Source organism: Pocillopora verrucosa, chromosome 9, assembly GCF_036669915.1.
Source record: "Pocillopora verrucosa isolate sample1 chromosome 9, ASM3666991v2, whole genome shotgun sequence".
NCBI lineage: Eukaryota > Metazoa > Cnidaria > Anthozoa > Scleractinia > Pocilloporidae > Pocillopora > Pocillopora verrucosa.
The window spans coordinates 14416368-14428776 of NC_089320.1; the positions used below are offsets into that span (position 1 = coordinate 14416368).

General features: G+C 36.2%; 1 long non-coding RNA gene across 2 annotated transcripts; it reads left to right on the forward strand.

The window, feature by feature from the left end:
- The first annotated feature begins 13 nt into the window (after window positions 1–13).
- LOC131769521 (uncharacterized) lies at window positions 14–3925 on the forward strand. Of its 2 annotated transcripts, XR_010718826.1 has the most exons (5): window positions 14–397; window positions 780–890; window positions 1361–1583; window positions 1676–1815; window positions 2094–3925. It is a non-coding gene; the product is annotated as an uncharacterized lncRNA (long non-coding RNA). The 2 variants fall into 2 exon arrangements; XR_010718825.1 differs by having other exon boundaries at window positions 52–397; window positions 780–1583.
- Window positions 3926–12409: the final 8484 nt, after the last annotated feature.

Below are 12409 nucleotides of genomic sequence, written 5' to 3' on the forward strand. Positions count from 1 at the left end.
AGCAAGGCCCGGTACCACAGCTGGCGAACCCTTCAAATGCGGCTTTGGAGAGGCTTTGGATACCATTATGCCTCCTAAACGCGATTTTAGGTCGAAAAAGTTTCAATGAAGTTACTTTTAAAGGAGGAAAAGCTATAGGAAAGTCGAAGTTTGGTGTTCCAGTTCGATATGCCGCCCAGCAATCAATTGATACAACGCCTGTGGCCACCGGATCTTCTCTAAACATATGCAGAGGTTTTTCTCCAGACCAAGAAGACCGATGTGTGTCATTCCTTTTTGCGAAGAAGAGGCGTGCGGCAGATGCCTTAACTGCAGTCCAGGGCAATTCCTATGCGAAAACCATATCAATTCAGTTAATGCAGGAGGTAGATCTCTGCACCACCGGGAAGTTTGGAAGGTAAGTTGAAGATTAATGGAACACAGTCTCCTTCAATCACCTTATCAATTATGTTGTGAAACCCGATTTCGTGTGGTTTGATTGCAGAGACATCCTTCTTTTTTTTCTTACAACTGTATATATCTCCTCTACACAATTACTTCACTTCATGAAGTTTCTTCTCAACTCCAATATACATTATGTCAGTAAAACCTGCCCCACTTTTATACAGAGGAAAAAGTGAAACCAGTGAGCATAATTTCTTCTTGCAAACATACATGTAATTTGCTCTATACTCAGAACAAAGCAAAGTTTATTTTTGGCAATTTTGAAAGAGTTGGCTGATTTAAGGGGTGTGTGATTTGTAGTCACCTGATTCACATAGGATATTATATACTCTTAGGATGGAACTGATTCATGAATGCCATATCAATTTGGTGAGTGTGTATGGACTACACCTCACAAAATGGATCATGGATATGTGCATGACTTTATAGCTGTTGGTTTTTGCATGGTAAGTAACTAACAGCAGTGCAATTTGTAACTATATTGTGAGATAGGTTGCCAATCTGCAATTACCAGTACCACTTTTTACCTATACTTACACTTAAATAGTTTGGTTACCTCTTCCAGGAAGGTTTTTGTTTCTGTTTTAATTGGTTTTAAGGTGCTGATTATTTTAGATTTAAAAGTGGTAGAACAAGCACATTACTGAGGATAACTGATACCTTAACTGTACATTTTCCATGACTGACTCCTGGTTATTCTATCACAGATAAGGGCTTGTACATTGCAGAAGTGGTATTTTTGAGGTGTTTTTCATTTTCATGAGAGGAATAATGACCACTTTCAACATAAACAGGAATCAGTAAACAATATTATTATTATTATTATTATTATTATTATTATTATTATTATTATTATTATTATTAGAGAAGAATATAAGTATGGACACACTACTGTATGGTGTCTGTCTTTGTACAGGGCAGCAGCATCCATTAAAATCAAATGTTGCGAGTATGAACCAGAAGCCATAACACTGATCAGGAACAGTTTCTGGCTATCTTCTCCAAAACAACCCCAGGTAGCCTTTGACCTTGGATTTATGGCCCTGTTCCAATACATTTTCTTAGAATGTAGAGTGTCTTTATTAAAGTCAATATGTCAGGCGTTGCAATGGCTGGTTCCTCCTGCTTCCAAGGTTTACGTAAGTATTCATTCAATAAATTTTTATCTTATACTCACGAATGCAATTTTTTCTTAATTTATGCAATAAATAAATTATTTGATTTCCTTTAGATTAAGGACATCTACTGGCTCTTTGTTGGAGATTGTTTGTTGTTGTTTCAAGGAGTTCCTGTATGTCCAGCATTTTGAGTAACCTGAAGCAATTCAATCCTTCTTATGAGAATGATGATGAATGTCCTGCATGACCTAAGGTTTGTGATAAGTCATCCTGCAGATGAAATTCCTAAGTGAGTAATATCTACCTTTGGAAATCTAGAACAACTATCATTATATATGTTGGCATAATGAATGATATAATTTCAACCAGAAACATCATTCTGAATCTTTATGAGTCTCTCTTTTTCCTAGTGGTCCTCTATAGTGTGGCATCTGGTCTTAGCATGAGTTATTCCATTATTTTTCACTCATTTAGGCTTAAGAAATATTTCTAACATGACAATTTTAATAAGATATTGGCATCTGATTGTAGGAGAAGGGAAGTTTATTTATCTCCATTGATGCATTGTTTGGATGTGTCCAGAAATGCAGTACTGGAACTAATGGAAAGTCCTCAAATCATGGAGAGGAACTGTTCATTAACCAAGAAAAAGTGGATGCATTTCCAGCTAATTACAGCAAAAGACCAAGCGGCAAGTCAACAGTGTGTAAACCGAATGACTTTTTCTCTTACTTTGTGTGTTGTTGCTTTACTCTAACCTTTTGTTACCCATCAGTACTCATACCACTACTCAACCATTGCAATGAGAGACCAAAAGTAACAGTCATGTTTGTTGCTGGTAATAATGATGTCAGTGTTGTATTATTTAAATATAGTACAGTTTGAAGGGTCAATTACTGAAACTGTATAGATTGTCATTTAAGATACATAATTAATCATAATTTTACACTCAATGTACCAGTAATATAAATGTAACAATAAGAAAACTGAGAAATTAATGCTGATCAATTAAATTAATGTCTAACAGAAAATTCAATACAAGGTACTTGTTTGCTGTTATGGCACAATTTAGGAATTTACAAATTAAACCAAATCATAAGGTCAGTAAATTTATCAATTATATCATTTCAAATACTCGTCACTCCAATCTTACTTTATATAGTTTAGTTAATTGGACACAATCATTTGTAAACCACAAAGTTCACATCACAAAATGTGATAAATATCATAGTAATTATGTAATAATGATGATGATAATGACTATAATTATTATTAGCTGACCTGTTTCATGATGTTGCCAATTATATTCTTGGCTTGTTTATCAGCTGAAAGTAGTGACACAGCTGACCCTGAATCTGTTGCCACCTTTTTATAGTCATCTCTATCTGACTTAGACAAGTTCCTCCACTTTTCTCAGATGGTGCGAAAGACCTTCCACCAGTTTGTTCTGTGGAATAAAAGGAGGTGATGCATTTTTTAATTTAAAAGATAGGATGTAAACCACAAATTTAGCTAGATCAAGAATGACTACCTTTGTAGAGGAAAGCATTAAAGCCACTTTCTTCCTAGTTTCTTTTAAGTCCTCTTGACTGTCCATCAAGCACTCTGGAACCACTACTATACAACACATTGTGGTTGTTTATCCAGTACAGACCAGGAAAAAAGTAATGTTTCACACTAAAAGAAAAAACAAAGGAAATTAAAATTCTAACTGGTGTAGCAATTTGACATACAAGAAAACTTTGAGGTAGCTGTCACTGACAACACACTTGCAGTCAAAACTACTGTAGGGCTGACACTCAAAAAGTCACCTTTGAAACTCTTTACAATGGCCAATTCATATTATCAACTCAGTTAATAAAACAGAATTTTCTTGTTATATTTCCCCACAAATGCAGCACCACAGTTTCTTTAGAAATTTGCTCCCTTTATTCAATTGGAAAAACATATTTTTTCAGTTAATTTATCACATTAACATGACTTATAACAATTGAATGACAGTACAGTAGCTAAAAAGGCTATTGTAAAAGAGGAAAATTGTTGTAATATGTTTTAATTTGCAAAGTCTGAGAGTAGAGTTCTGTGCATGCAATCCCATAAATTAAAGTTCTGAGCTTCTTCAAGATCTCTTTAATAGTATTTCTTTCTGTATCTATATTGTGTGGTACAAATACCACATCAATTTTGTTTACCTCAAAATATTAAAAAAACTTTAAATCCTCCCTTCATATTCAACAGTAATACTGATTATTAACATTTGTAAATTGTTGTTAGTCAATAATCTTAGGTTGATGTGTATTTGTTCCTACTATGTGAAAAACATGCAAAATGATAAGTAATAAATAAATGAATAAACAAATTGAAAGACAGAGAACTAGAGGAAAGGGCCATTTTGTATCTTTTTTCAGGCACTTTTGTTACACAAAAGGGCACTTCTGTAACGTGACAGGCACTTTTGTAACTGTGCAGGGCACTTTGGTAACTTTGGAGGGCACTTTGGAAACTTTTAGGGCACTTTTGTAACTATGGAAGTTTATGAATATTATTTAATTCCTGAACTACTTAAACCCTTAAAAAATTTGTTAAAGCAACCACTTCAGTAGCTTTTAAGAAAATGGGAACTGGACGACCTCCGAGCTGATCGAGTTAGGGGATCAGAAAGGTAGTACTTCAAACGTTCTACATGGACAGGAAACGATCTTTCACCAAAAATGTAGATCGTTTTGTTAAGGGTTGAAGATTGCGGCAGACAATCTTTCTGATAACAAATAGTAATTACTCATGATTTGGAAAGATTTATGCTCAAAAAATTGTTGATACGGTATCTGATTCTCAAAACCAACATTGAAAATACCGTAATTTATTTCATACATACTTGGGCGAACGACTGAAAATACATCGTTCGTCCACTCGTAGACATGAACGATAGTACCTCACAGTGGAGGGCAACAAGCGTGCGGCTATCAGTAAGAAAAAATCTCAGTAAGTATGAAATAAAAGCATTACACCATGGAAAATGCTTGAACGATTTTTATTCGCGAGTTGCTAATTTATGCATAAAAACTCACTCGTTCGTTTTTTGATACCTACATTAGCAACTCGTGAATAAAAATCGTTCGATGCCAATTGTATCCCTCAGCGGTGCGTTCTCCTTTCCTTCATTGCTTTACGAGTACGTTTTGACAACTACCCGTCGTGCATACGTCATCCACGTGCACCAACACTGGAAAAATAAAGCAAGGACGCGGAGAATGGGTCAGAGTTACAACAGATTGCAGAACAAGTAATCCTTAGCCACTTCTGTCCTCCATATGTGAGGGATACTTTTGTACTTTGTAAGTTCTAAGTGCGCTTTCCAGTTAACGTTTGATTGTTTTGTTAGGTCTTAGCGTACTCTGTAGTTTACGTTTGATTGTTTTGTTAGTTCTAAGCGCGCTCTGTAAATTACGTTTGATTATTCTGTTAGGTCTAAGCGCGCTCTGTAGTTTATATTTGACTGTCTTGTTAGGTCAAATCGCGTTCTATAGTTTACGTTTGATTGTCTTGTTAGGTGTAAGCGCGCTGCTCTGTAGTTTACGTTTGATTGTCTTGTTAGGTCTAAGCGGCATCTGTAGTTTACGTTTGATTGTTTTCTCAGTTCTAAGCGCGCTCTGTAGTTTACGTTTTATTTGTTTTGTTAGGCCTAAGCGTGCTCTGTAGTTTACGTTCGATTGTCTTGTTAGCTCCAAGCGCGTTCTGTAATTTATGCTTCATTATTTTGTTACTAAGCGCGCTCTGTAATTTATGTTTCATTATTTTGTTAGGTCTAAGCGCGCTCTGTAGTTTACGTTTGATTGTTTTCTTAGTTCTAAGCGTGCTCTGTAGTTTATGCTTGATTGTTTTCTTAGGTCTAAGCGCGCTCCGTTGTTTACGTTTGATTGTTTTGTTAGGCCTAAGTGAGCTCTGTAGTGAACGTTCGATTGTTTTGCTAGTTTTAAGCGCGCTTTGTCGTTAGCGTATAATTCTTCTGTTAGTTCAAAGCGCGCTCCGTTGTTTACGTCTGTTTGTTTTGTTAGGTCTGAGCACGCTCTGTAGTTTAAGTTTGATTGTTTTGTTAGGTCTCAGCGTACTCTGTAGTTTACGTTTGATTGTTTTGTTAGTACTAAGCGCGCTCTGTAAATTACGTTTGAATATTTTGTTAGGTCTAGGTACGCTCTATAGTTTATATTTGACTGTCTTGTTAGGTCAAATCGCGTTCTATAGTTTACGTTTGATTGTCTTGTTAGGTCTAAGCGCGCTCTGTAGTTTACGTTTGATTGTCTTGTTAGGTCTAACCGCGCTCTGTAGTTTATGTTTGATTGTTTTCTCAGTTCTAAGCGCGCTCTGTAGTTTACGTTTGATTGTTTTCTCAGTTCTAAGCGCGCTCTGTAGTTCTAAGCGCGTTCTGTAAATTACGTTTGATTGTTTTGTTACTAAGCGCGCTCTGTAATTTATGTTTCATTATTTTGTTACTAAGCGCGCTCTGTAATTTATGTTTCATTATTTTGTTAGGTCTAAGCGCGCTCTGTAATTTACGTTTGATTGTTTTCTTAGTTCTAAGTTAAGCGCGCCCTGTAGTTTATGTTTAATTGTTTTCTTAGGTCTCAGCGTACTCTGTAGTTTACGTTTGATTGTTATCCTAGTCCTAATCGCGCTCTGTAAATTACGTTTGATTATTTTGTTAGGTCTAAGCGATCTCTGTAGTTAACGTTTGATTTTTTTTTGTTAGTTCTAAGCGCGCTCTGTTGTTTTTATTTGATTTTTATGTTAGTTCTAAGCGCGCCCTGTAGTTTACGTTTAATTGTTTAATTAGTTCTAAGCGCGCTTTTTAGTTTATGTTTGATTGATTTGTTAGTTCTAAGCACACTCTGTAGTTTACGTTTGATTGTTTCGTTATGTCTAAGGGCGCTCCGTAGTTTACGTTTGATTGCTTTGTCAGTTTTAGGCGCGCTCTATAGTTTAAGTTTGATTGTCTTGTTAGGCCTAAGCTTGAATAGAAACAACGAATTTTTTATTCTTTCATGATCACCATTACTTTATGGAAGCTAGAAAACGCAACTAACTAACCCAAATCTCAGTTCTTAGCGCGCTCTGTAGTTTACGTTTGGTTGTCTTGTTAGATCTAACAGGTCTTGTTAGGACGTTTTGAATTGCATTTCCAATCTATCTTTATTTTTCTTTCTTAGTGAAGCAGAACTTGCCTTGCCTTAAAAGTCAATTGGTTAAATAAAAAACTTCACAAAACCTTTTATAACATCAGGTTTATAAAGAACTGTTTAACTGAAAAGACGTCAACGCTATTTCAAAATTTGCCTTGTGAAAGAGAAAACATGCATCCTTCTCAATTAGATACAGCGATTCTAAGCATTTTATTTAATAAGTGACTTCAACACGATGTGTGCGGTGTAATGTAATGGTGTGCTGTGGCCTTCTGATTTTTTTCGTTTTTTTCTTTTCTTTCCTTTGTTGCTGGATGAAAAAATCCGGTCTTGAAGAACATACGCAGTTCTTGCGAATGCCGATTTTGCGCTTTTTTTAGGAAAATAGTAGTATTGCATACATATTTTTTGTTGCTATGCCCTGAGATTTTCGAAGATGGAAGCTGTCATTTAGGTCTTGTTCTTCAACAAAGCATTTGATGTTTCATTAATAAAAGTGTGCTTCTCTCACTGACGGAACATCTTGCTAAACAGGCACTTCCGTAACTTAGCATTCTTCATGTAACAACCCCTACATGAAAGCTATTTTTTGATATAAAGATTCAATTAAAAGCTGCAAAATTTCAGAATCATAAACAAAAATAGTATACCTACCTTTGGCGTAAATGTAATAAAATTTGACCCAGTAAAAAGGACAAAGCTAAGTCTCGAATTGTGCTGTCTGCAAAAAGGCGTTTTCATCAAACTGGAAACTTCAACTCGACACGAGAAGTGTATGCGGAAACTGACAAAATTTTTCCACACGCAATAGCCAACTCCCAATTTAAGGTGGAGAAAGAGTGAATTGTATGGCGTGAACTACGCTCCTAAATACCCATATACCGCAGAGATATTGGTGACTTAAGACCAAAAAGTAGACCTTTCCACAGCATAGGGAACTTTTGTAACCTGAACGCAGTTTAAATGTTTATAATGCGTTTTGCTTTGAAAGTCTGGCAAATGTTTTCACAGGGTAGAAGGAGGGCAACGTTTAGTTTCAGGAAATGCGAAAACCGGATCTCAATAGAGATAAAGGGCGATTTTCTGGCCGAAGAGAAAACAAAGTTACAAAAGTGCCCATTATACCTCTAGAGGGAGAGGAGAGGGAGAGAGAGAGAGCTAGAAGAAAGGGCACTTTTGTGACGAAAATAGGGAACTTTGGTGACGGAAATATGGAACGTTTATGACTTAGGGAACTTTTATGACGTGCACAGGGAACTTTGACGACGTCATTAGGGATATTTTGTGACGACACAAGGAAACTTTGGCGACTTGAATATTAGGTGTTACTCTAAAAAAAAACGTCAACTTCATTGCAATAGAAGCGGCAGGTATCTTCCTAGTTCATTACCAAACTTAAAGCAAACAGAGCACAAACAAATTTGGTGCTTTTGCAGCCGCTTTGGATACAATTTCTCAGTTGTTTCTAAACACTCACTGGTCTCATTTATTGAACAACCCATCATTTTATGTAACACTGACTGTGTTCCTTGGAGTTGCATAGACGTGGAGACAAGACAAACAATAACTTAAATTAGATTGTATAACCTATTATCATAACGTGAACTTTATTAAAATCTCTAGCAAATCCCAAGACGCTTGATAACAGCACATTGTAGACAAGCGTGCAAAACGATGTAATTATTTAGACCGTTCATGATTCAACAGGAATGTCGTCACATTTTTACTCCGAAGAACAAACATTCGAGTTACAATGTATTTTAACGCAACTAACTTCCCCCGGGGTTGCAACATCTTTAGGTACCAGGTTGAACTTAAAACTTTAGAAGAGGACAGGGTAGACATTTCGGCGCACTAATTTCTACTAGCAAAACAGCCTGAGGTGCTTAAGCATGTAAGCGGGACGTCTAACACATTTGTCGAGACTTCATCAACTGTTAACTATTTTGAAAACAACTTTTGAGTTGTCTTAGATGGTCTTTTAAGGCGCCTTTCGTATTTCACACGATTAATTATCGTTTCTAACGAGCTTTTTGAAAGAGTTCCTTTTCCCCATTTTCCTTTTGAAGAATCTATTTGACCTTGGGCTTTGAGATTGACACAGATGTCGTGATCATCTCTTTAAACGTGATTCTGTACTCAAGTTTGCTTTGGTTTGTTGCCAAATGATTGTTCTACCTACAGTATAATTTTGAGCGAAATTGATAAAAGTGAAGTTGCCAATTTCATTGTCCAAACTTTCAAAACGCAAAAAAGGCCTTTTTCGAATTCTGAAACCTTTCATCGACTTGAAAAGTCAAACACATACACATACACGGCAGCTTTTGAATTGGCCGATATCACGACCTAGGGCACTTTCGTGCTCTCATAAGCACAAATAACCTGCTGCTTCAGTGAGGATTAGATGGTATTGGTGAATCGCTCGCATGCAGACAGGTTGGGTCATCAAGCTTTGTCATAGGGGTTGTCAAAAGTTACTACACGAAAAAAGTTAATCTATTATCAAAAGAGGGAAAATTCAGGAAAGAGCCCTCGTTTTCTTCTAGAGAGAGAGGGAGGGAGAGAGAGGTGGGAAAAAAAATTGTAATAGCAAATAAATAAATTAAAAATATGTAAATCTGAAGCAACCAATGACTTTTTTCAATTGCTAGTTGCTGGCGTGAAGAACATTTGAAAATTGTCAGAAGTCAGTTGTGAATATTACCTCCTGCATTAACATCCTTGTATTTAGTGCCTTATTGAAAACACTCAGTTCAATTGGTTTTTACTGTATTTATATATGATAAAACGTATGTGGGTAACCCATAAGGTGCAAAGAAAGGAAAATACTAAAACATGGCCTGACCTAAACCCCCCTCCCCCCCAGTACAAACTAAAACCAATATATGCAACTGAAAACAAACTAACAGGATCTAAAAAATCCTAAACCATCTGAAACCATCTAAAACCATGTAAACCCATCTTAAATCATTTGAACCGACTAAAAACATTGACAATCATCTTAAATCTACTAAATCCATTTAGAACTATTTTAAACTATCTAAAACCATTTATAACTCCTTAAATCATCTAAAACGATCTGTAACCATTTGAAACCATCTGAAAGCATCTGTAACCAACTACAACCAACTCAAACCATCTACAACCACCTCAAACCATCTACAGCCAACTTAAACCATAAAAACCATCTACAACCAACTTAAACCATCTACAGCCAACTCAAACCATCTACAGCCAACTCAAACCATCTAAAGTCATGTACAAGCAACTGAAACCATGTTGGAACTATCCTGGGGGCCTGTTTAGACGAAGGTCGGGGGACCCCACCTAGGTAAGGTAACCCGCCTATCCATATAATCTCGTATTTTATCTTGATCGTATTTACATGATAGGTGGGGTGACCTGCTTAGGAGAACGTCTCCCAGCAGGGGTGGCAATTTTCCATGAAAAAATCCCAAGGTGGGTTAACTTATCTTGCTGGGGTTGCTAGACAGGTTGAGATCCTGGGGTTGTAAGATTGTACATTAACACAGGCTATTTCTCAATCACAGGTAGGCAGGTTACCTCACCTAACTAGGGTCCCCCACCTTCATGCAACCATGCCCTAAACCATCCACAACCATCTTAAACAATCTACAAGCAAACCATCCTAAACCATCTAAAACCACCTTTGTACAACCATATAAAACTACCTCTGTACAACCATCTAGCAATACCTCAGTCCAACCATCTAAAACCACCCCTGCACAACCATCTGAAACTACCTCTGTACAACCACCTATAACTACCTCAGTACAACTATCTAAAAACACCTCTGTACAACCATCTAAATAACCTCATTACAACCATCTAAAACCACCTACAGTCAAAGAAATATTATCTCAGCTTGAGATGGAGATAGTTGGCTTATTTAAGAGGCCACCTGTAGATGAGTGATTCGGACCATCATTGTGCTCAAAAAATAGGAGAAGATGGAGAAGCGTGCAAGTTACAAAGGCCATCATTGTTCCTATAATTTCTTTATGGACAACAAAATTACAGTCGATCTCATTTTTCAATCGAAAACTAGAGTCAAAGAGGACAAAATTGCGCAAATGTTATCAACAAATGTCTCACAGTCACACCCAATTAATTGGATTTTCATGTGAAGTAAGAGAGCGTTCATTCAGTACAAGAAAGCGATGAAAAACGAGGGAAGGGGACCCAAAAAATCGAAAATTGAAATTGATTACAGAGGTCTCCAGTACGGTACTCGGAGAACTCTCTTTGTCGATCGTGCGTAGTTTTAAATGGTTTTAAGTGGTTTAAGATGGTTTGTCTGTTTTTAGGGGGTTTAGGTGGTTTAAAATGGGTTTCGGTGGTTTAAGATGGTTTTAGATGGTTTCTCGTCTTATTTATATTAAGCTGGAGAGAAAGTAATACACATGCTTAATTTAATTTCTTTCGACATTAAACGGCTTTCACATCATTTTGAAAGGCTATATCTATGGACAACGCAGAATCAGGACTAAGCTGGCTGGCTAAAACCTTGCACTGTAACTACATGTAAAGCCTGTGTGTAATTAAATAAAAAGGTTGCTCGAAAGATGTCCTCAGATCGTTATTAAATCAACGTGGTTTAGTAACAGAAAAGGTCAAAAGATCGGAAAAATGAAATTACACTAACATCAAATAGCCTGAAACTCTTAACAACTTACTTACATAAAATTATCATGGTGCCTAGGATAAAATGAATTTTAATCATTTTAAGGCCGTGGGAGCTTAAAATACCTTCACTTGGTCTTAAAAATTTCGATATTTTAAATAATCAAATTGCTCTGTGAGCAAAATCGTGAATTGACAGATGACTTACATGATTTTTTGGATTATGTTTAATGTTATCTGGTTTAGGGAATTTTATGATTGATTGTCATATTTAGAGTACGAGTAGTAGTTCAGTGTTCGCTAATGTAGCAAAGAAACAAAGTAACGTTGGGATAAGAAGGCATTACAATTGAAATGATCATGCTATTACAATTGAAAAGCGGATGATGTGTTTTACAAAAAAAATTATATTATTTTTTGTTTCTGGTTGAAAAGAAAAGGTTGGAAGTAAATGTGGGTGAAACGTGAAATTTACTGTCTATCATTGTAAATATTGGAAAATCAAGGCAATACTGTCTTAATGAAAACATTAATGATTCCCTCTTTATCGAATGAGACAAACGGGAACGAGTTTTGAGTGATATAACTAAGGCCAGACTGCCAGCCTTATTTTGGATTTCCGCCTGGGTAGATTTTGGTCACGTGCTAGGCAACGAATAATCAAGAACAAGATAGTATTTCATTTCAGGCCTATTTATCAATTTTGTGTGTATAACTTTCGCATTTTAATACGTAATATTTATTTTGAATCTTCAATTTGTCTTGAAACTTAAAAGAAAATTGTTCTTTAAAAATTCACTGAAAATTGGAAGCCAAAATTATTTGTTTAGGTGTTATTTGATTTTCGTGTTGACCTGTAAGTTCGTCAGTCGCCTGCACTTTTTGTTACTTCAAACAGTCAATGAACCTTCGGATAGTTTTCAAGTTCAAGGATTGTAAATTACAATTTTATGAAAAACGAAGGTTCTCTTATTTCAGTGTGAATCCTTGCACGCCTACCTGTCGCTGGCGCCGCTTGTTGAAACT